Raw genomic sequence first — 10,177 nt, 5'->3', positions numbered from 1 at the left:
TTTTTTGATCCGGATCTATTTTTATTAAAAGGGTGCAATTTCTTGTGCCACGAGTTATCTACAATTCTTGCCTGTTGCTTTTATAATGTTTCGGGCCACTACAGCAGCTTGGGGTTTGTTTCACTTATTAACGTTGTTAATGATTAATTTACCAAACTTTTTATTTGAGCATTGTTGGACCTAATAAACGTACAAGCATTAAAGGTACCTTTGTTACCGGACTTTTCCTGGTGCTGGTTCGAAGAGACCTGCAGTTAACTATAGGATTGTATTTCATAAAAATGGTAAAAACTAGGCACGTCTACACAGCAGTACAGGCATCGGTAGAATGACTTGTTTGGCAACGGGCAAGGCGTAATCACAATTATCAGTGCTTCTGGCCGAAGGCAGAAATACAAAGGCACGTCAAACCAAGCAGAAAACAACGTAACACTTTTATTAATATGATGATCACGTAACAAACAATTTCAAATGTCGTACCCAAAATACACAAACGATTACCTTGTTACTCACTTTCGTCGTTGGATCAAATCAACGGTAACAATTACTTGACAAGGCAAAGTATCAATAAGAAAACTTAAATTTATAATTCAAATAAATTGGCTTTACTATGAACGTAGTTGTAGTTTCAATAAAAACTTCTGACTAATAAAATGTTTTCTGCTGTTTTTGCTTTTTTATTTGTTTTACAATTGCTTCTACCATATAAAAGCGTACATATCTTATACAACTGTTAGTACAGAATTTCCGAAAAAGTTTACTTGTCACCATAACTTGCTAAATATTGGAATGCGAAGACTATCACTGTGTCGCCGAAATGCGTACTCCACAGTCAGGCAGACCTTAAAACTTGAAACGCTTAAACAAGTGTATACTATGTTTCAAGGTTATGAACTAGTTATGAACTATGGAATGAACTGAAATAACTCTTTCTATCTTGTTTTCAATGCTACACCTGATTTTTTCGCGAAAGAGACCTAGGATAGGATTTATAAGATAACTAAACTTGTTGTCATGCACATAAAAACATAGAATTTGTCCATATCATCGTTGTTGAAAGCGTCGCGTTGGTAGGAAGTCTGAAAAACAAATTCATTTTATTTTTCTTGATAAAAAATTTATCGGTATGTAATATATATGGTGCTGTAATAGACTGAACTGTGAGGCATTTTTGTTTACGGTGATATTGTTTTGTGTTCGGCTTGCGCCATGTTAAACTTTTCGCTGATGTCATAACAGGGTTTGGCCACCCCTGCACCGAGGCAAACTAGAATGTTGCTGATAGTTGCATTTTACAAGATAGAAAGTTGATATTTCTTGACTTTTCCTGAAAAAGTTTAAACTGTCAGTTAATATTTGTTTCAAAAAACTTGACTTAGTAATTTTTGAGATATCAGCATATTTTGTCCAATTTTTGGTTTGTTTTGGTGATTACATTCACACATGGGCAAGTCGATGACAGCTAGAGAGAGAAAAGGTAAGACTCAGCCATCACGGCATAGTCACGGTCGGAATATTCTTTCACTCTCTTGTTTTTTCTATAAGTAAGCGTTTTCTCTTTTCCTTGTCGCATTTCTGTCGGCCAGTTCCACACAACAGGAGGGCGGCATTTCAGAAAAAATATTGACATACGTGTAACTTGTGAAAATAGGTGTTTTACACAAAGTCATTGTTCTCAACATAAGCAGTATGTTAAAAATTGATAGCCAAATAATGTTTCTTCTAACTTGTGAAAGTTCGATTATTTCACCACCAGTAGTTTTTGAGTAATTAGCCATTGAAAACTACTGTGCAGAGTCGGCCACACGCCGTGAATATCCAAATGTCGCTCATCCAGGTTAAATAGAAGCTTACTCTGTAAGTTCCAGGTCGCCAGTACTTTAGTCTTTGATTTCTACTTGCGCCAAATAAGCTTGTATGAAGTTCCCAATATCTGAGCGACTGTATAACAATAGAATTGTCACTTTTTTGAATAAACAGATTGCAAAATTGTAGATCTTCAAAAGCACTAAGCAGTTTACTTACTTCAACTCATTTTAAAGTACGCTTCTTACATTTTTGTTATCCCAGCAACACTGGACAGCGTTAAGTAAAATAGTACGAGCCTTAGATTGTTCAAAAACTTGCTGATAGGGGAATGATGCACTACACTGAAAAAAAACCAGACTTAGTTCAAATGTTCATCTTTCTTTGAACATTTCCTTATGCAAGTTTTAGTTTGTGAGTGAGATTTTTATAACCCGTTTGAAAGCACATTTTCGCCTGACGTGGCATATTTTGGCCCTGCTGGTTAGGCCTATATAAAAACCAAAGTTTAACTCTTAGAAATATTCAGCTAAAATGCCGCAAGCATACAACTCACCAGAAACGATGCCGAAAATGCTTATGCATGAATCGCATCAACATATAAACGGGGAAAGGTTTTGCTTTAGGGTTTTTTTAGTTTGTATTCACCAATCACCAGGAAAAAGGAGCGAACAAAGTCTGAAGTGGACCGAATTAGATAAACCGGATTTTATTCAGTGTTTTACGAAACTTGCTATGAAACTAAACTGTGTGAACAAAGCAACCTTGGTTTCAAAATATGGAAAATTTTCTACTAACAGCTTCTATGTTTCAATTAATGCAGCAAAATAACTTGCTGCATGAACTTATTTCGTGCATTTATTGTTACCATTATCTGGACAGTCATTGGATCTGTGAATATGCTTTACTGCATTTTGTCCAAAGCCTGATCTTGTTAAACTACTGTAGCGGTGGTCATAAGAATTACTCTAGCTAGACAGAATACTGTGAATTCAAAAATGTACTGAGGGTTTTATCGAAAAAGTTGATGATTTCACTATAATATGGGTATGATGATGAAAGTTTAAAATGACTTTTCAACACGTTTAGGTGCTGACGTGTTAAGAAAATGTAATAAAATATTGCCTTTGTTAACTCGCCTCGATTTATCCTAAATATTTCTTGTGCTTTGTTTCTGCTCCGGGCAAAAGCGCTTTTTTCTTCGTTGTAGACTACACGGTTTGCATTGTGACAAACGAACTTCTTCCAGCTATGATGTTGTGTTACTTTGCTTATCCTTATTCCTGAATTTCAGATGTGTGGTTTTACGCTTAATAAAGCTAAGTATAACAGTATCATTTAGTACAAAAATACTTTATGATAACATGAATCGGAAAACACGTTTTACGTTCAGAGACACTAAAGCTAGATTACGAGTTGTAGTTGTTGTCCAAGTTTCATTCTCACGCGTTTTACAGATAACTGCATTGTTTACTTTCCGGGTTGTCCTGTGTAAACATTTCTGTCTAGACTAGATCCTGTAGCTTAAATGGCTGTTGTATATCATTCGCTTTATCAAAATATTTTATCGTTTTAATAAATTTAGTATCCGCTTTTGAATCGTTATTTTTGAAAGCAATAATTTGGCAACATGAACGTCAAATGCTCGTTACACTGTACTACTGTTTAATTGTTTTCTTTATGTTGCCTGCACAAACTCGTTTGCCACTTTGATTGTTTGGTGTTTGTGCCCATGTAAGGTTATACATTGTATAGGGCTGTACTGTTGGGTTGTATATTCCTTAACTGACTCTATATAATGTACACACAATTACCTATAACAATTTTACGCAGGCATCTTGTATTGTTCAGATATAATTTTGTCATGTCTAATTAATTACTATATTCATATACACAAAGTAGAAAGAGGAACAAAAGAGTTTAACGCTTGACCAAAAACATACGAGCATTAAGTATATTTAATTATAATAGTTTTTTAAGGTTTAAAGCGGCAAAAGCATTAAATTGAATACATTTATCACTGAAATGCATTAGCTTTGAAACAGCATTCTATCAGCAGCAAAATCGAACTTCATAATCGTCGCATTGTCTATACCGGTCGTTGTTGCACCTGAACCCGATATGGCGATATCTTAAGGGGCTTTAGGCCCATCCGAAAACCTATATTAAACAATACAAAGTAATATTTTTCAATTTGCATTTGCTACTAAACAAGCCCCCGTAACCTAGCTGATTTTTTATATCCACCGAGATGTAGGACAAAAGGACTTAACCCTTTGCGGTCCAATTTATTTTTACCGTTTCGGTCAGTCTAGGTCCAATTTTTTTTTATTGCATTTTTGGGTAGTTTTTCATGTGTAGAGTACGGATGTGAAATTTTTTTGGCGAAATTTTTTTTAGTTTTTTTTTTTTTAGCGTTTTTAAAAGTGCTATTTTTCGCAGTTTTTTGCATTTTTTTTCAATTTTTTGCATCATGTATTTTCTAGACAAAAGGTATCACATATTTCAAACAGTACTGACGTTTATTGAAACACAAATGCAGTTTGTTTACAAGTAAAATTAACACACTCTTATCACACTGTTGAAATTTTCTGGTGAACTCCTGTATGACGCCTGGACTTTGGTCAGTCTTTGTAGGTGACTTGGGTGTGATATTTTTTGAAGCATTCTCCTGGATGAAGACCAGGTTTTCTTTGGCATGTTTCACAAAAGAATAAGGTGGTTTTCCTTTGTTCTTTGGTGTTGCAAACCATGCAATTCTTTGTGTGACCTCTTGCTCCTTTTTTGATGAAATGTGGTGATTTGTTGAGGCGCTCAGCAGAATCGCTTTCACTTGGCCTTCCTCGTTTCGGTTTCCTGTTGCGGACGTCTCCTATTAGTTGCACAATCACCTTGTTTCTGTATTGTAGGTGTCTTGAATCTCTAAGGTGTTGCATCTCCTTGTAAACCAAGAATGAGTTAACCATGCATACTTCAACCAACCAGAAAAATAGCTTTCTCCACCACCGCAGCGTTTTTCGTGTGAAGGAGTATGATGCGCAGTAATGATCAGAACGATCAACTGCGCCCATGTTAGCTGTGTAATCACGGATTACATCAGGTTTCTCTACATCTTCCTGCCTCCCATTTCGCCAACGACTGTGGGGTGCAGTGTCCACATTGTGCCAGGTGCTGAGCATCAGTATCAAGCGTCTATCTTGCCATCCAAGTGTTAGAATATTTTCTGGATGACGGTATGCTTTCAACTGTAAATTTTTCAATCGCAAACGCTTTACTTCAGTGGGTAGTCCAACCCTATTCTTCTGGATAGTTCTAGTAAGGTGGATTTTATTCTGAAGCAGTTCTTTTGCTAGAGTGTAGCTTGTATAAAACCGGTCTGTATATATATGATAACCACTTGCTCTGACTTTTGACAGCAGCTTGCCAACTAAATGCATCACGATCCTCGATGTAAACGGCAGATCTTGACGCGACAAATTTTCTGTAGTAGTTTTTCCAAAATAGGGTTCAAAAGCTGAGATATACCCAGAATCCGAGTCAGACAAGACATACACCCGAAGCCCCCATTTGGTAGGTTTTTGGGGATTATAAGTTTTGAAAGCAATACGCCCTTTGAATCCAACTGTGCTTTCATCAGTATTTTGAGCGAATTCTCGCATCTGGAATTCTCACACCAAATGCTTCAACTTTTAAACAACTTTTTTCCTTACAATTTTCCAAAAAAGCAGCCAAAAAGCCTTAATTTTGAACCAACACAAAATGTCAACTTTACCCTGGACCTACACTTAACAAACGCCATAACAACCACAAACCATCACAAATTAACGTCACATGCGCACTGGACCGAATTAAACTTTGTCAATTAAAATTATCTTATCACCATTTTTTTCTTTTTATATTATAATCCTATCATCTTTTTCTTTATCTACACCAGAGGCTGTAAATGCGACGGTATGTTTTCAGCAAACAAACATCTTATGCGAAATATGCCGTAAGCAAATCGGTCGTGACGTATTGTTAATGAAAATGTTGCAAACAGTACAGCATACATGAACAAATGTATCTCGGGTAAGTGATTTTAAATTTGCGTTTTTGAATTGTTTTTTTTTCGTTTCTAAACTCTAAAGCAAGTGTTTCATTTTTTTTTAGATCTAACCGTGATTAAATTGAAATTAATTATTTAATTAACTGTTGCACAATTGCAAACTGTTTCTTCTGCATATACATTCAACGACGACAGATGAGTAATTTTGATGATTTAGCACTTTCTGAAACTTGTTAATATTTGAGTCAGGTTGTCAAAATTTATAATTGCCGCTAGCTTTCGCGAGAGAAAAAATGGACTTTTTCTATTCATCGCAATTCTCAAAAAAGTTTAAGTTTTTTTTCTCTTGCTGGGCAGCTGTATGCCACCACTCGCGTTGGTCTACTATCTTGCTTTTCTGTCCCACATATTATGCCGCGCGTAATATGCATGAAATACAAAACAGCGAGAGCGCGGCACGACAAAAGAATAAAGGAAAAGTTGAGTTGGGTGTAAAGTTTGGCGTTTTGCGCAAGGTGTGCTTTCCACAACATTAATAGTATCATGCAACGGACAAATAGCCAAAGATTTTCTTTTTTCACTCGTAAAAACTCGGTTGTTCTACGACGTGTAGTTTTCGAGTAATATACACTTCAGCCAGGGGGTGTGTCGCTGCAAAACACTTGTGCCTACAACCAACATGGTAAGCATGGTAGAAACGAGATATATTAAGATCCATGTTTATAACTTAAAGTTGTTTGTTTTTTTTTTAAAAGATCAACGTTCACGCTAAAGGTAAATAAGCTTATAAGAATAAGAGGCAGGTTAGTTTGGAAAATTGTTAATACTGAAAATACACTATAATATAAAATACAATATACGTATTGAATGATATTTACAGAAACGTAATAGCAAATAGAGTGAAACAAAATAACAGAAACGAATTTTCACTTGAGCATCTGTAAATAAAGGAAGGCACCTTAGTCACTAAGAAACGAAAGGTACGTAACTGGGAAGCTATATAACGTGTAACACACCCATTTTAGTATATGACAGTTTTTAAAAATCATATCAAACAATGTTTTTAACCATTCGTTGTCCAACGTAGCTTCACCAAATCCAATAACATGATACTTTTAATTGTGCAATTGCTAAGGTATAGTTGCTACTAGATCCTTTTCTGAGATCTAAATATAATGAAAACTTTTAATTTGGTTTCGAAACTAAAAACAGGTCCAAAAACAGGAATTGAAAGCAATTTCCGAAGTTTTGCTCCTTCATTTTCTAGTTATCGTCATTATTACTAACAACTCGTCACGTTTGAAGTGCCTACGGCACATTCACCTGAAATGTTAATTTATTAATAAATTTAATGGTTCATTTAAGACAGATTGTAATTTATTTAAAATACTAGTTTTTACATTACACTGTTGCCCGAAAGCGACACACACAGATTTTATTCTCTTTGAAAAATTTGGTACGTATAATTTAACCTGGAATTTTATTGCAAATATATTTTATACCTTTTACGTGTCTATACGATTTACGTCACGTTAACTGGATTTAACGTCATCAAATAAGGTTAATGTAACTTATATGGTGTAGCTAAGTTTGCACGTTTATATCGCGTCATGTCTAATCGTGGCAGACTATTACAACTACATAATTTTATGTCATCATTGTGAAAGAGACTTGTAGGATCCATGTACACATGAAACTGATATACACAGAAGCACATAGGTATTTAATATGGACGTTATTTTACACTGGCAAAAAAGCCTTGCATATGCTTTGCACCCATGCGAGAGTTTTGTTTACTTGTATTGAACAAAAAACGAAACCAAAATAACAAAAATATAAATTAGAAATAATTGAAATAACCAGAAGGTCAATGACGTCAGAAATGTGTGGCAAAATTGAAACCGGAGAAGTAAGTACAAAGCAAAAATTAAACATATGTGTTTTTAACATCACCGTTAGAATCACACGAAAAAGTTCAAAAATTGTGTAATACTTTCAAGTGTTGTTGTCTTGATGAGAAACTGTATATAAAGCAGGCAGCAGGGTATACTGTTTGTATGCTAACAGGTTACCTGATTACCAGTATGCTTGCTTACCTAAGTTTCATAAAGCGTTCATGCTGTTCTGCACAGAAACTGTATAATAAAATTAGAGATACATCCTGTGTGTCAGTTACAATTTAAGAACGTTTTTAAACGCAGGTTACATAAGACGTCCATATCGACAATATAATGTTAACAGTTTGAAGATTATTCCACAATGATCACCAAAGTTATTAAACCCTTTTTTCTCTGCGTCATGTTGCTGTGCACTGCAGTGTCTTCTACTGGGTTCTTGATTCCACAAAACGAGCTGGATAGACGTAAGTGCCTCTTGTTTCAAGTTGAATTTAACATCTACTAAAAAGATCTTTAAATTTACCAAATTGTGTGTTTATTAGTTGACTGATATACAGCAACTTTAAACGTGACTTAATTAAGAAAGGAAAGTTTAGTTAACGCTTTGTTTTCTGATGTAAATAATCTTACTTATTGTTAACTCTTAGAAGAACCAAAGTTAAACTACTAGCAATTTTATACATATTGTATTTTTATATTTTGATTGTCTTTACACAGTGGGAGAAGTTGTGACGCGTTTTCTTCAGCAAACTTTTCACAAAGTTAAAACTCCTTCCTTTTCCGGCAGTAATTTTGAAATCAACAAGTAAAAACGTACTTGTAAACATTTCATACAATACATTTCAACTCTAGTATAATTTCGTAAACTTTTAGTGTAGTGCTTGAAAAAGATGCAAACGCTGAACTGACCACAATAACGAACCCCAATCCAAACCAGTTTAAAGTCAGTCTTAGCAACGTATAGTAGATGTTAGCGCTGATTGGAAAGTAAGGTTTTTAAAAGAAAATCATCTGATTTTATGTAATTGTTGCATAAACGTCAATATAGTATCTGTTTTCAACTATTTACCGTAGCTGAAATATGTTAAACTTAAAAGGTTACAAATTTTAACTTTATGCTCATGGTTACCAACACTAAGTTTTTCTAGATTCTTATTTTTATCACTGGCGGGAAGTCTTCGCGCTGCCGCTAGTGATGTTGACCTTGCAGTGACGTTTGTTCTGGGAATATCAGGTGGACGTCCCCAGGTAAGCATGGGTCTCTTATAAACCTGTATACAGAGAGTTGCTTGTTTACATACAAACATGATCATTTTTTCAGGTTTCTATAGCTCCTGGAAGTTGTTCTTCTGGTACCGGGGAGATCAGTTTGAGTGTACAAAATACTTCCTTCGATAGCATCATCAACCACCTTTTGAAGATCTTTAGTGGGACCCTAAAGAACGCTCTAGAGTCTAGAGCAAAGGGTACATATAAATTATCCTATACAAGTTTGCTAATAGCGATACCTGTATATAATTGCAGTGTTTATATTGGTTGTGTAAAACGAGGTCAAACATTCAAAAATTTGTTTATATTTAAGTGGCTCCTTTGTAATACGTAGATATGTCCAACTATTGAAAAACACATATCTGACCACAGCTCCAGGCTGACCACAAATATTCTCGGTAAGCGGATTAAAAGTTTGCGTACCTGCTTGCAACTTTAAATATACAAATCCTGGCTTGAGTTTCATCAGTGCTAATTTTCCATCTTTGCAGCATTATAGCCTTAAAACTTAATTTATTTAGTTTTAACCTGAACGATTTTGTTACAGATGACATCAACAATTTTAGATAAAATCAAGAATTGAGTCTTCATTGCACAACTTTCAAATGGGAAGGGCAAAACAAGTAAGATTTCTTTGTTTAGGAGAGATTGATTTTAATCTGATTATTTCTCTAAATAAGCAAATAATTTTGTAAAAGCAATAAAAGCTTAAAAAATCGTTTTATATTGGTCTTTTATCGCAATCAAAATCAACTCAAAAACAGGATACAGTATCAGCATACAGATCTCATATACTGCGTATTATCGCTGATAACATTTTACTGAGCTTAATAATTTATGAAAATATACTCAAATAAAACAAACATGATTAGTACAAAGACTTTTATTAGCTGTTTCGTTTTGTGGGAGTTTGTAAAAATGTTTCAACCAATTACTTGCAGAAACGTTTGTGTGATTGGTTGTGTTACGATAAAAATATGTTAAAAGCCAAAATTGATATCACTTTAACGGCGAGTTGTAGTATCAAATAAATTAGAAAGGGATTTGATAAAAACAGTAGGAACGGTGCAGCAATACAAACTAACAGTTAATGAATAAACGAGAAAACATGCACAAAGGCCCGAAATGCGGCTACTATAGAAACTATAAAAATAATCAA

Source organism: Clavelina lepadiformis, chromosome 5 (genome assembly GCF_947623445.1).
Source record: "Clavelina lepadiformis chromosome 5, kaClaLepa1.1, whole genome shotgun sequence".
NCBI lineage: Eukaryota > Metazoa > Chordata > Ascidiacea > Aplousobranchia > Clavelinidae > Clavelina > Clavelina lepadiformis.
This window is presented reverse-complemented; position numbering follows the sequence as displayed.